We start from the raw sequence: 15,322 nt of genomic DNA on the forward strand, positions 1-15,322 counted from the left end.
CACTATTAACTTTCTCAATCTTCATTTTCTTTCTTCATTTTCTTTCTTCATTTTGGTTACTGAGGCGGTGTACAGTGTACACTGCGGCGGATCTATTGAGAAGTCGATTGGTTTGTGCGGAATGACGTCGAGGCGCGGCGTCTACTGTACACACAAGATTCGTGACCAGCTGACGGCACCAGGAAGTAAATGGAACCTGAAATCTTTATGACAATCTGGCTGATTTCACAGGTGAGTGTTAACCCTCTCAGCGCATCACACTTCGCCGACTCTGTAAGTGGAGTTTTTAACGTTTTAACGTACAACTTAAAATGGCAAATCGTTTTGTGAAGTTGCATTTAAAAATTAGCCGACAGAGAAAAAGTTTTTATTGATTCAAGAAGCGCGTGATGTCTGAGGAACAAAGTGTTTATTGAAAATATAACCAACCATTACTCATTTCGTTATTTCGGGTTGTTGAGCCTGAGGTTGTTGATGACATCACCAAGAAACATCTGCGAATGATGTTAAGTATGCACATGCACAAACCTCAAAACAAGAACCTCAAAGTCAAATCAGCATTATGCATGGGGAAGCGCTGAGGAATTGGAAACGAGGATTTGGAGGAACCGGTGAGGAATTGGAAACGAGGATTTGGGGGAAGCGCTGAGGAATTGGAAACGAGGATTTGGAGGAACCGGTGAGGAATTGGAAACGAGGATTTGGAGGAACCGGTGAGGAATTGGAAACGAGGATTTGGGGGAACTGGTGAGGAATTGGAAACGAGGATTTGGGGGAACTGGTGAGGAATTGGAAACGAGGATTTGGGGGAACTGGTGAGGAATTGGAAACGAGGATTTGGGGGAACTGGTGAGGAATTGGAAACGAGGATTTGGGGGAACTGGTGAGGAATTGGAAACGAGGATTTGGGGGAACTGGTGAGGAATTGGAAACGAGGATTTGGGGGAACCGCTGAGGAATTGGAAACGAGGATTTGGGGGAACTGGTGAGGAATTGGAAACGAGGATTTGGGGGAACTGGTGAGGAATTGGAAACGAGGATTTGGGGGAACCGCTGAGGAATTGGAAACGAGGATTTGGGGGAACCGCTGAGGAATTGGAAACGAGGATTTGGGGGAACTGGTGAGGAATTATTGGAAACGACGATTTGGGGGAACCGGTGAGGAATTGGAAACTAGAATTTGGGGGAACCGGTGAGGAATTAGAAACGAGGATTTGGAGGAACCGGTGAGGAATTCGAAACGAGGATTTGGGGGAACTGGTGAGGAATTGGAAACGAGGATTTGGGGGAACCGCTGAGGAATTGGAAACGAGGATTTGGGGGAACCGGTGAGGAATTGGAAACTAGAATTTGGGGGAACCGGTGAGGAATTGGAAACGAGGATTTGGGGGAACCGGTGAGGAATTGGAAACGAGGATTTGCGGGAACCGGTGAGGAATTGGAAACGAGGATTTGGGGGAACCGGTGAGGAATTGGAAACTAGAATTTGGGGGAACCGGTGAGGAATTGGAAACGAGGATTTGCGGGAACCGGTGAGGAATTGGAAACTAGAATTTGGGGGAACCGGTGAGGAATTGGAAACGACGATTTGGAGGAACCGGTGAGGAATTCGAAACGAGGATTTGGGGGAACTGGTGAGGAATTGAAAACGAGGATTTGGAGGAACTGGTGAGGAATTAGAAACGAGGATTTGGGAGAACCGCTGAGGAATTCAAAACGAGGATTTGGGGGAACCGCTGAGGAATTCGAAACGAGGATTTGGGGGAACCGCTGAGGAATTGGAAACGAGGATTTGGGGGAACCGCTGAGGAATTGGAAACGAGGATTTGGGGGAACCGCTGAGGAATTGGAAACGAGGATTTGGGGGAACCGCTGAGGAATTAGAAACGAGGATTTGGGGGAACCGGTGAGGAATTGGAAACGAGGATTTGGAGGAACTGGTGAGGAATTGGAAACGAGGATTTGGGGGAACCGGTGAGGAATTGGAAACGAGGATTTGGGGGAACCGGTGAGGAATTGGAAACGAGGATTTGGGGGAACCGATGAGGAATTGGAAACGAGGATTTGGAGGAACTGGTGAGGAATTGGAAACGAGGATTTGGAGGAACCGGTGAGGAATTCGAAACGAGGATTTGGGGGAACTGGTGAGGAATTGGAAACGAGGATTTGGAGGAACCGGTGAGGAATTAGAAACGAGGATTTGGGGGAACCGCTGAGGAATTCGAAACGAGGATTTGGGGGAACCGCTGAGGAATTGGAAACGAGGATTTGGGGGAACCGCTGAGGAATTGGAAACGAGGATTTGGGGGAACCGCTGAGGAATTGGAAACGAGGATTTGGGGGAACCGCTGAGGAATTAGAAACGAGGATTTGGGGGAACCGCTGAGGAATTGGAAACGAGGATTTGGGGGAACCGCTGAGGAATTGGAAACGAGGATTTGGGGGAACCGCTGAGGAATTGGAAACGAGGATTTGGGGGAACCGCTGAGGAATTAGAAACGAGGATTTGGGGGAACCGGTGAGGAATTGGAAACGAGGATTTGGAGGAACCGCTGAGGAATTCGAAACGAGGATTTGGAGGAACCGGTGAGGAATTCGAAACGAGGATTTGGGGGAACCGGTGAGGAATTCGAAACGAGTATTTGGGGGAACTGGTGAGGAATTGGAAACGAGGATTTGGGGGAACCGGTGAGGAATTGGAAACGAGGATTTAGGGGAACCGCTGAGGAATTATTGGAAACGAGGATTTGGGGGAACCGGTGAGGAATTCGAAACGAGGACTTGGGGGAACCGGTGAGGAATTCGAAACGAGGATTTGGGGGAACCGGTGAGGAATTCGAAACGAGGATTTGGGGGAACCGCTGAGGAATTCGAAACGAGGATTTGGGGAAACCGGTGAGGAATTGGAAACGAGGATTTGGGGGAACCGGTGAGGAATTAGAAACGAGGATTTGGAGGAACCGGTGAGGAATTCGAAACGAGGATTTTGGGTAACCGGTGAGAAATTTGAAACGAGGATTTGGGGGAACCGCTGAGGAATTGGAAACGAGGATTTAGGGGAACCTGTGAGGAATTATTGGAAACGACGATTTGGGGGAACCGGTGAGGAATTCGAAACGAGGATTTGGGGGAACCGGTGAGGAATTGGAAACGAGGATTTAGGGGAACCGGTGAGGAATTATTGGAAACGACGATTTGGGGGAACCGGTGAGGAATTGGAAACTAGAATTTGGGGGAACCGGTGAGGAATTGGAAACGAGGATTTGCGGGAACCCGTGAGGAATTGGAAACCAGGATTTGGGGGAACCGCTGAGGAATTGGAAACGAGGATTTGGGGGAACCGCTGAGGAATTAGAAACGAGGATTTGGGGGAACCGGTGAGGAATTGGAAACGAGGATTTGGAGGAACTGGTGAGGAATTGGAAACGAGGATTTGGGGGAACCGGTGAGGAATTGGGAACGAGGATTTGGGGGAACCGGTGAGGAATTGGAAATGAGGATTTGGGGGAACCGATGAGGAATTGGAAACGAGGATTTGGAGGAACTGGTGAGGAATTGGAAACGAGGATTTGGAGGGACCGGTGAGGAATTCGAAACGAGGATTTGGGGGAACTGGTGAGGAATTGGAAACGAGGATTTGGAGGAACCGGTGAGGAATTAGAAACGAGGATTTGGGGGAACCGCTGAGGAATTCGAAACGAGGATTTGGGGGAACCGCTGAGGAATTCGAAACGAGGATTTGGGGGAACTGGTGAGGAATTGGAAACGAGGATTTGGGGGAACTGCTGAGGAATTGGAAACGAGGATTTGGGGGAACCGCTGAGGAATTGGAAACGAGGATTTGGGGGAACCGCTGAGGAATTGGAAACGAGGATTTGGGGGAACCGCTGAGGAATTAGAAACGAGGATTTGGGGGAACCGGTGAGGAATTGGAAACGAGGATTTGGAGGAACCGCTGAGGAATTCGAAACGAGGATTTGGAGGAACCGGTGAGGAATTCGAAACGAGGATTTTGGGGAACCGGTGAGGAATTCGAAACGAGTATTTGGGGGAACTGGTGAGGAATTGGAAACGAGGATTTGGGGGAACCGGTGAGGAATTGGAAACGAGGATTTAGGGGAACCGCTGAGGAATTATTGGAAACGAGGATTTGGGGGAACCGGTGAGGAATTCGAAACGAGGACTTGGGGGAACCGGTGAGGAATTCAAAACGAGGATTTGGGGGAACCGGTGAGGAATTCGAAACGAGGATTTGGGGGAACCGCTGAGGAATTCGAAACGAGGATTTGGGGAAACCGGTGAGGAATTGGAAACGAGGATTTGGGGGAACCGGTGAGGAATTAGAAACGAGGATTTGGAGGAACCGGTGAGGAATTCGAAACGAGGATTTTGGGTAACCGGTGAGAAATTTGAAACGAGGATTTGGGGGAACCGCTGAGGAATTGGAAACGAGGATTTAGGGGAACCTGTGAGGAATTATTGGAAACGACGATTTGGGGGAACCGGTGAGGAATTCGAAACGAGGATTTGGGGGAACCGGTGAGGAATTGGAAACGAGGATTTAGGGGAACCGGTGAGGAATTATTGGAAAGGACGATTTGGGGGAACCGGTGAGGAATTGGAAACTAGAATTTGGGGGAACCGGTGAGGAATTGGAAACGAGGATTTGCGGGAACCCGTGAGGAATTGGAAACCAGGATTTGGGGGAACCGGTGAGGAATTTGAAACGACGATTTGGGGTAACCGGTGAGGAATTGGAAACGACGATTTGGGGGATCTGGTGAGGAATTGGAAACGAGGATTTGGGGGAACCGTTGAGGATTTCTAAACGAGGATTTAGGGGAACCAGTGAGCAATTGGAAACGAGGATTTAGGGGAACCGGTGAGGCATTGGAAACGAGGATTTAAGGGAACCAGTGAGCAATTGGAAACGAGGATTTAGGGGAACCGGTGAGGCATTGGAAACGAGGATTTGGGGGAACTGGTGAGGAATTGGAAACGAGGATTTGGGGGAACCGGTGAGGAATTGGAAAACGAGGATTTGGAGGAACCAGTGAGTAATTGGAAACGAGGATTTGGGGGAACCGGTGAGGAATTGGAAACGAGGATTTGGGGGAACCGGTGAGGAATTCGAAACGAGGATTTGGGGGAACCGGTGAGGAATTGGACACGAGGATTTGGGGGAACCGGTGAGGAATTGGAAACGAGGATTTCGGGGAACCGGTGAGGAATTGGAAACGAGGATTTGGGGGAACCGGTGAGGAATTGGAAATGAGGATTTGGAAGAACCAGTGAGGAATTGGAAACGAGGATTTGGGGGAACCGGTGAGGAATTGGAAACGAGGATTTGGGGGAACCGGTGAGGAATTTGAAACTAGGATTTGGGGGAACTGGTGAGGAATTGGAAACGAGGATTTGGGGGAACCGGTGAGGAATTCGAAACGAGGATTTGGGGGAACCGGTGAGGAATTGGAAACGAGGATTTGGAGAAACCGGTGAGGAATTGGAAACGAGGATTTGGGGGAACCGGTGAGGAATTCGAAACGAGGATTTGGGGGAACTGGTGAGGAATTGGAAACGAGGATTTGGGGGAACCGGTGAGGAATTCGAAACGAGGATTTGGGGGGAACTGGTGAGGAATTGGAAACGAGGATTTGGGGGAACCGGTGAGGAATTCGAAACGAGGATTTGGGGGGAATTGGTGAGGAATTGGAAACGAGGATTTGGGGGAACCGGTGAGGAATTCGAAACGAGGATTTGGGGGAACCGCTGAGGAATTCGAAACGAGTATTTGGGGGAACCGGTGAGGAATTCGAAACGAGGATTTGGGGGAACCGGTGAGGAATTCGAAACGAGGATTTGGGGGAACCGCTGAGGAGTTTGAAACGAGGATTTGGGGGAACCGGTGAGGAATTGGAAACGAGGATTTGGAGGAACCGGTGAGGAATTCGAAACGAGGATTTGGGGGAACTGGTGAGGAATTGGAAACGAGGATTTGGGGGAACCGGTGAGGAATTCGAAACGAGGATTTGGGGGAACCGCTGAGGAATTCGAAACGAGTATTTGGGGGAACCGGTGAGGAATTCGAAATGAGGATTTGGGGGAACCGGTGAGGAATTCGAAACGAGGATTTGGGGGAACCGCTGAGGAGTTTGAAACGAGGATTTGGGGGAACCGGTGAGGAATTGGAAACGAGGATTTGGAGGAACCGGTGAGGAATTCGAAACGAGGATTTGGGGGAACTGGTGAGGAATTGGAAACGAGGATTTGGGGGAACCGGTGAGTAATTCAAAATGAGGATTTGGGGGAACTGGTGAGGAATTGGAAACAAGGATTTGGGGGAACCGGTGAGGAATTCGAAACAAGGATTTGGGGGAACCGCTGAGGAATTCGAAACGAGTATTTGGGGGAACCGGTGAGGAATTCGAAACGAGTATTTGGGGGCACCGGTGAGGCATTCAAAACGAGGATTTGGGGGAACCGTTGAGGAATTCGAAACGAGTATTTGGGGGAACCGGTGAGGAATTCGAAACGAGGATTTGGGGGAACCGGTGAGGAATTGGAAACGAGGATTTAGTGGAACCGGTGAGGAATTATTGGAAACGACGATTTGGGGGAACCGGTGAAGAATTCGAAACGAGGATTTGGGGGAACCGGTGAGGAATTGGAAACCAGGATTTCGGGGAACCGGTGAGGAATTCGAAACGAGGATTTGGGGGAACCGCTGATGAATTATTGGAAACGAGGATTTGGGGGAACCCGTGAGGAATTCGAAACGAGGATTTGGGGGAACCTGTGAGCAATTCGAAACGAGGATTTGGGGGAACCGCTGAGGATTTCGAAACGAGTATTTGGGGGAACCGGTGAGGAATTCGAAACGAGGATTTGGGTGAACCGGTGAGGAATTGGAAACGAGGATTTAGGGGAACCGGTGAGGAATTATTGGAAACGACGATTTGGGGGAACCGGTGAGGAATTGGAAACGAGAATTTGGGGGAACCGGTGAGGAATTCAAAACAAGGATTTGGGGGAACTGGTGAGGAATTGGAAACGAGGATTTGGGGGAACCGATGAGGAATTGGAAACGAGGATTTGGGGGAACCGGTGAGGAATTGGAAACAAGGATTTGGGGGAACCGGTGAGGAATTGGAAACGAGGATTTGGGGGAACCGGTGAGGCATTGGAAACGAGGATTTGGAGGAACCGGTGAGGAATTCGAAACGACGATTTGGGGGAACCAGTGAGGAATTCGAAACGAGGATTTGGAGGAACCAGTGAGGAATTAGAAACGAAAATTTGGGGGAATCTGTGAGGAATTGGAAACGAGGATTTGGAGGAACCGGTGAGGAATTCGAAAGGAGGATTTGAGGGAACTGGTGAGGAATTGGAAACGAGGATTTGGGGGAACTGGTGAGGAATTGGAAACGACGATTTGGGGGAACTGGTGAGGAATTGGAAACGAGGATTTGGGGGAACTGGTGAGGAATTGGAAACGAGGATTTGGGGAACCGGTGAGGAATTGGAAACGAGGATTTGGGGGAACCAGAGAGGAATTACAAACGAAAATTTGGGGGAATCAGTGAGGAATTGGAAACGAGGATTTGGGGGAACCGGTGAGGAATTGGAAACAAGGATTTGGGGGAACCGGAGAGGAATTTGAAACGAGGATTTGGGGGAACCGGTGAGGAATTGGAAACGAGGTTTTGGGGGAACCGGTGAGGAATTCGAAACGAAGATTTGGAGGAACCGGTGAGGAATTCGAAACGAGGATTTGGGGGAACCGGTGAGGAATTCAAAACGAAGATTTGGAGGAACCGGTGTGGAATTCGAAACGAGGATTTGGGGGAACCGGTGAGGAATTGGAAACGAGGATTTGGGGGAACCGGTGAGGAATTGGAAACGAGGATTTGGAGGATCCTGTGAGGAATTGGAAACGAGGATTTGGGGGAATCGGTGAGGAATCGGAAACCAGGATTTGGAGGAACCGGTGAGGAATTTGAAACTAGGATTTGGGGGAACTGGTGAGGAATTGGAAACAAGGATTTGGGGGAACCGGTGAGGAATTCAAAACGAGGATTTGGGGGAACCGGTGAGGAATTCAAAACGAGGATTTGGGGGAACCGGTGAGGAATTGGAAACGAGGATTTGGGGGAATCGGTGAGGAATCGGAAAGCAGGATTTGGAGGAACCGGTGAGGAATTCGAAACTAGGATTTGGGGGAACTGGCGAGGAATTGGAAACGAGGATTTGGGGTAACCGGTGAGGAATTGGAAACGAGGATTTGGGGGAACCGGTGAGGAATTGGAAATGAGGATTTGGGGGAACCGGTGAGGTATTGGAAACGAGGATTTGGGGGAACCGGTGAGGAATTCGAAACGAGGATTTGGGGGAACCGGTGAGGAATTGGAAACGAGGATTTGGGGGAACCGGTGAGGAATTCGAAACGAGGATTTGGGGAGACCGCTGAGGAATTCGAAACGAGTATTTGGGGGAACCGGTGAGGAATTCGAAACGAGGATTTGGGGGAACCGGTGAGGAATTCGAAACGAAGATTTGGGGGAACCGGTGAGGTATTGGAAACGAGGATTTGGAGGAACCGGTGAGGAATTGGAAACGAGGATTTGGGGAAACTGGTGAGGAATTGGAAACGAGGATTTGGGGGAACCGGTGAGGAATTCGAAATGAGGATTTGGGGGAACTGGTGAGGAATTGGAAACGAGGATTTGGGGGAACCGGTGAGTAATTCGAAACGAGGATTTGGGGGAACCGCTGAGGAATTCGAAACGAGGATTTGGGGGAACCGGTGAGGAATTGGAAACGAGGATTTAGGGGAACCGGTGAGGAATTATTGGAAACGACAATTTGGGGGAACCGGTGAGGAATTCGAAATGAGGATTTGGGGGAACCGGTGAGGAATTGGAAACCAGGATTTGGGGGAACCGGTGAGGAATTCGAAACGAGGATTTGGGGGAACCGCTGATGAATTATTGGAAAGGAGGTTTGGGGGGAACCGGTGAGGAATTCGAAACGAGGATTTGGGGGAACCGGTGAGCAATTCGAAACGAGGATTTGGGGGAACCGCTGAGGAATTTGAAACGAGTATTTGGGGGAACCGGTGAGGAATTCGAAACGAGGATTTGGGGGAACCGGTGAGGAATTGGAAACGAGGATTTAGGGGAACCGGTGAGGAATTATTGGAAACGACGATTTGGGGGAACCGGTGAGGAATTGGAAACGAGAATTTGGGGGAACCGGTGAGAATTCGAAACGAGGATTTGGGGGAACCGGTGAGGAATTCAAAACGAGGATTTGTGGGAACCCGTGAGGAATTGGAAACGAGGATTTAGGGGAACCGGTGAGGCATTGGAAACGAGGATTTGGGGGAACTGGTGAGGAATTGGAAACGAGTATTTGGGGGAACCGGTGAGGAATTGTAAACGAGGATTTGGAGGAACCAGTGAGTAATTGGAAAGGAGGATTTGGGGGAACCGGTGAGGAATTGGAAACGAGTGTTTGGGGGAACCGGTGAGGAATTGTAAACGAGGATTTGGGGGAACCGGTGAGGAATTTGAAACGAGGATTTGGGGGATCCGGTGAGGAATTGGAAACGAGGATTTGGGGGAACCGGTGAGGAATTGGAAACAAGGATTTGGGGGAACCGGTGAGGAATTCGAAATGAGGATTTGGAGGAACCGGTGAGGAATTCGAAACGAGGATTTGGGGGAACCGGTGAGGAATTGGAAACGATGATTTGGGGGAACCGGTGAGGAATTGCAAACGATGATTTGGGGGAACCGGTGAGGAATTGGAAACGAGGATTTAGGGGAACCGGTGAGGCATTGGAAATGAGGATTTGGAGAAACTGGTGAGGAATTTGAAATGACGATTTGGAGGAACCGGTGAGTAATTGTAAACGACAATTTGGGGGAACCGGTGAGGAATTGGAAACGAGGATTTGGAGGAACCAGTGAGGAATTAGAAACGAAAATTTGGGGGAATCGGTGAGGAATTGGAAACGAGGATTTGGAGGAACCGGTGAGGAATTCGAAACGCGGATTTGGGGGAACTGGTGAGGAATTGGAAACGAGGATTTGGGGGAACTGGTGAGGAATTGGAAACGAGGATTTGGGGAACTGGTGAGGAATTGGAAACGAGGATTTGGGGGAACCATAGAGGAATTACAAACGAAAATTTGGGGGAATCGGTGAGGAATTGGAAACGAGGATTTGGGGGAACCGGTGAGGAATTAGAAATGAGAATTTGGGGGAATCGGTGAGGAATTGGAAACGAGAATTTGGGGGAACCGGTGAGGAATTCAAAACGAGGATTTGGGGGAACCGGTGAGGAATTGGAAATGAGGATTTGGGGGAACCGGTGAGGAATTGGAAACGAGGATTTGGGGGAACCGGTGAGGAATTGGAAACGAGGATTTGGGGGAACCAGTGAGAAATTGGAAACGAGGATTTGGGGGAACCGGAGAGGAATTAGAAACGAGGATTTGGGGGAACCGCTGAGGAATTGGAAACGAGGATTTGGGGGAACCGCTGAGGAATTGGAAACGAGGATTTGGGGGAACCGCTGAGGAATTGGAAACGAGGATTTGGGGGAACTGGTGAGGAATTGGAAACGAGTATTTGGGGGAACCGGTGAGGAATTGTAAACGAGGATTTGGAGGAACCAGTGAGTAATTGGAAAGGAGGATTTGGGGGAATCGGTGAGGAATTGGAAACGAGTGTTTGGGGGAACCGGTGAGGAATTGTAAACGAGGATTTGGGGGAACCGGTGAGGAATTTGAAACGAGGATTTGGGGGATCCGGTGAGGAATTCGAAACGAGGATTTGGGGGAACCGGTGAGGAATTGGAAACGAGGATTTAGGGGAACCGGTGAGGAATTATTGGAAACGACAATTTGGGGGAACCGGTGAGGAATTCGAAATGAGGATTTGGGGGAACCGGTGAGGAATTGGAAACCAGGATTTGGGGGAACCGGTGAGGAATTCGAAACGAGGATTTGGGGGAACCGCTGATGAATTATTGGAAAGGAGGTTTGGGGGGAACCGGTGAGGAATTCGAAACGAGGATTTGGGGGAACCGGTGAGCAATTCGAAACGAGGATTTGGGGGAACCGCTGAGGAATTCGAAACGAGTATTTGGGGGAACCGGTGAGGAATTCGAAACGAGGATTTGGGGGAACCGGTGAGGAATTGGAAACGAGGATTTAGGGGAACCGGTGAGGAATTATTGGAAGCGACGATTTGGGGGAACCGGTGAGGAATTGGAAACGAGAATTTGGGGGAACCGGTGAGAATTCGAAACGAGGATTTGGGGGAACCGGTGAGGAATTCAAAACGAGGATTTGTGGGAACCCGTGAGGAATTGGAAACGAGGATTTAGGGGAACCGGTGAGGCATTGGAAACGAGGATTTGGGGGAACTGGTGAGGAATTGGAAACGAGTATTTGGGGGAACCGGTGAGGAATTGTAAACGAGGATTTGGAGGAACCAGTGAGTAATTGGAAAGGAGGATTTGGGGGAATCGGTGAGGAATTGGAAACGAGTGTTTGGGGGAACCGGTGAGGAATTGTAAACGAGGATTTGGGGGAACCGGTGAGGAATTTGAAACGAGGATTTGGGGGATCCGGTGAGGAATTGGAAACAAGGATTTGGGGGAACCGGTGAGGAATTGGAAACAAGGATTTGGGGGAACCGGTGAGGAATTCGAAATGAGGATTTGGAGGAACCGGTGAGGAATTCGAAACGAGGATTTGGGGGAACCGGTGAGGAATTGGAAACGATGATTTGGGGGAACCGGTGGGGAATTGCAAATGATGATTTGGGGGAACCGGTGAGGAATTGGAAACGAGGATTTAGGGGAACCGGTGAGGCATTGGAAATGAGGATTTGGAGAAACTGGTGAGGAATTTGAAATGACGATTTGGAGGAACCGGTGAGTAATTGTAAACGACGATTTGGGGGAACCGGTGAGGAATTGGAAACGAGGATTTGGAGGAACCAGTGAGGAATTAGAAACGAAAATTTGGGGGAATCGGTGAGGAATTGGAAACGAGGATTTGGAGGAACCGGTGAGGAATTCGAAACGAGGATTTGGGGGAACTGGTGAGGAATTGGAAACGAGGATTTGGGGGAACTGGTGAGGAATTGGAAACGAGGATTTGGGGAACTGGTGAGGAATTGGAAACGAGGATTTGGGGGAACCATAGAGGAATTACAAACGAAAATTTGGGGGAATCGGTGAGGAATTGGAAACGAGGATTTGGGGGTACCGGTGAGGAATTAGAAATGAGAATTTGGGGGAATCGGTGAGGAATTGGAAACGAGAATTTGGGGGAACCGGTGAGGAATTCAAAACGAGGATTTGGGGGAACCGGTGAGGAATTGGAAATGAGGATTTGGGGGAACCGGTGAGGAATTGGAAACGAGGATTTGGGGGAACCGGTGAGGAATTGGAAACGAGGATTTGGGGGAACCAGTGAGAAATTGGAAACGAGGATTTGGGGGAACCGGAGAGGAATTTGAAACGAGGATTTGGGGGAACCGGTGAGAAATTGGAAACGAGGATTTGGGGGAACCGGTGAGGAATTCGAAACGAAGATTTGGAGGAACCGGTGAGGAATTCGAAACGAGGATTTGGGGGAACCGGTGAGGAATTGGAAACGAGGATTTGGGGGAACCGGTGAGGAATTGGAAACGAGGATTTGGAGGATCCGGTGAGGAATTGGAAACGAGGATTTGGGGGAATCGGTGAGGAATCGGAAACCAGGATTTGGAGGAACCGGTGAGGAATTTGAATCTAGGATTGGGGGGAACTGGTGAGGAATAGGAAACAAGGATTTGGGGGAACCGGTGAGGAATTCAAAACAAGGATTTGGGGGAATTGGTGAGGAATTGGAAACGAGGATTTGGGGGAACCGGTGAGGAATTGGAAACGAGAATTGGGGGGAACCGACGAAATTGGAAACGAGGATTTGGGGGAACCGGTGAGGAATTGGAAACGAGGATTTGGGGGAACCAGTGAGGAATTGGAAACGAGGATTTGGGGGAACTGGTGAGGAATTGGAAACGAGGATTTGGGGGAACCGGTGAGGAATTCGAAAGGAGGATTTGGGGGAACTGGTGAGGAATTGGAAACGAGGATTTGGGGGAACTGGTGAGGAATTGGAAACGACAATTTGGGGGAACTGGTGAGGAATTGGAAACGAGGATTTGGGGGAACTGGTGAGGAATTGGAAACGAGGATTTGGGGAACCGGTGAGGAATTGGAAACGAGGATTTGGGGGAACCAGAGAGGAATTACAAACGAAAATTTGGGGGAATCAGTGAGGAATTGGAAACGAGGATTTGGGGGAACCGGTGAGGAATTGGAAACAAGGATTTGGGGGAACCGGAGAGGAATTTGAAACGAGGATTTGGGGGAACCGGTGAGGAATTGGAAACGAGGTTTTGGGGGAACCGGTGAGGAATTCGAAACGAAGATTTGGAGGAACCGGTGAGGAATTCGAAACGAGGATTTGGGGGAACCGGTGAGGAATTCAAAACGAAGATTTGGAGGAACCGGTGAGGAATTCGAAACGAGGATTTGGGGGAACCGGTGAGGAATTGGAAACGAGGATTTGGGGGAACCGGTGAGGAATTGGAAACGAGGATTTGGAGGATCCTGTGATGAATTGGAAACGAGGATTTGGGGGAATCGGTGAGGAATCGGAAACCAGGATTTGGAGGAACCGGTGAGGAATTTGAAACTAGGATTTGGGGGAACTGGTGAGGAATTGGAAACAAGGATTTGGGGGAACCGGTGAGGAATTCAAAACGAGGATTTGGGGGAACCGGTGAGGAATTCAAAACGAGGATTTGGGGGAACCGGTGAGGAATTGGAAACGAGGATTTGGGGGAACCGGTGAGGAATTGGAAAGGAGGATTTGGGGGAACCGATGAGGAATTGGAAACGAGGATTTGGGGGAACCGGTGAGGAATTGGAAACGAGGATTTGGGGGAACCGGTGAGGAATTGGAAACGAGGATGTGGGGGAACCGGTGAGGAATTGGAAATGAGTATTTGGGGGAACCAGTGAGGAATTCGAAATGAAGATTTGGAGGAACCGGTGAGGAATTCGAAACGAGGATTTGGGGGAACTGGTGAGGAATTGGAAACTAGCATTTGGAGGATCCGGTGAGGAATTGGAAACGAGGATTTGGGGGAATCGGTGAGGAATCGGAAAGCAGGATTTGGAGGAACCGGTGAGGAATTCGAAACTAGGATTTGGGGGAACTGGCGAGGAATTGGAAACGAGGATTTGGGGTAACCGGTGAGGAATTGGAAACGAGGATTTGGGGGAACCGGTGAGGAATTGGAAATGAGGATTTGGGGGAACCGGTGAGGTATTGGAAACGAGGATTTGGGGGAACCGGTGAGGAATTCGAAACGAGGATTTGGGGGAACCGGTGAGGAATTCGAAACGAGGATTTGGGGGAACCGGTGAGGAATTCGAAACAAGGATTTGGGGAGACCGCTGAGGAATTCGAAACGAGTATTTGGGGGAACCGGTGAGGAATTCGAAACGAGGATTTGGGGGAACCGGTGAGGAATTCGAAACGAAAATTTGGGGGAACCGGTGAGGTATTGGAAACGAGGATTTGGAGGAACCGGTGAGGAATTGGAAACGAGGATTTGGGGGAACTGGTGAGGAATTGGAAATGAGGATTTGGGGGAACCGGTGAGGAATTCGAAACGAGGATTTGGGGGAACTGGTGAGGAATTGGAGGAACCGGTGAGTAATTCGAAATGAGGATTTGGGGGAACCGCTGAGGAATTCGAAACGAGGATTTGGGGGAACCGGTGAGGAATTGGAAACGAGGATTTAGGGGAACCGGTGAGGAATTATTGGAAACGACAATTTGGGGGAACCGGTGAGGAATTCGAAACGAGGATTTGGGGGAACCGGTGAGGAATTGGAAACCAGGATTTGGGGGAACCGGTGAGGAATTCGAAACGAGGATTTGGGGGAACCGCTGATGAATTATTGGAAAGGAGGTTTGGGGGAACCGGTGAGGAATTCGAAACGAGGATTTGGGGGAACCGGTGAGCAATTCGAAACGAGGATTTGGGGGAACCGCTGAGGAATTCGAAACGAGTATTTGGGGGAACCGGTGAGGAATTCGAAACGAGGATTTGGGGGAACCAGTGAGGAATTGGAAACGAGGATTTAGGGGAACCGGTGAGGAATTATTGGAAACGACGATTTGGGGGAACCGGTGAGGAATTGGAAACGAGAATTTGGGGGAACCGGTGAGAATTCGAAACGAGGA

At 49.7% G+C, this 15,322-nt stretch overlaps 1 protein-coding gene across 3 annotated transcripts in view; it reads left to right on the forward strand.

Moving 5' to 3' along the window:
• Positions 1–49: 49 nt before the first annotated feature.
• The window catches only part of LYSET (lysosomal enzyme trafficking factor), a 37,780-nt gene continuing 22,507 nt past the window's right edge, over positions 50–15,322 (forward strand). Inside the window, exon 1 of one of the 3 annotated variants that reach the window (XM_078784823.1) lies at positions 50–231. The gene's annotated coding sequence lies outside the window, so the exon portion shown is untranslated. The other 2 variants (XM_068128385.2, XM_068128386.2) reach the window with 2 other exon arrangements.

This window comes from Myxine glutinosa, chromosome 9 (assembly GCF_964187855.1).
Source record: "Myxine glutinosa chromosome 9, kmMyxGlut1.1, whole genome shotgun sequence".
NCBI classification, from domain to species: Eukaryota; Metazoa; Chordata; class Myxini; order Myxiniformes; family Myxinidae; genus Myxine; species Myxine glutinosa.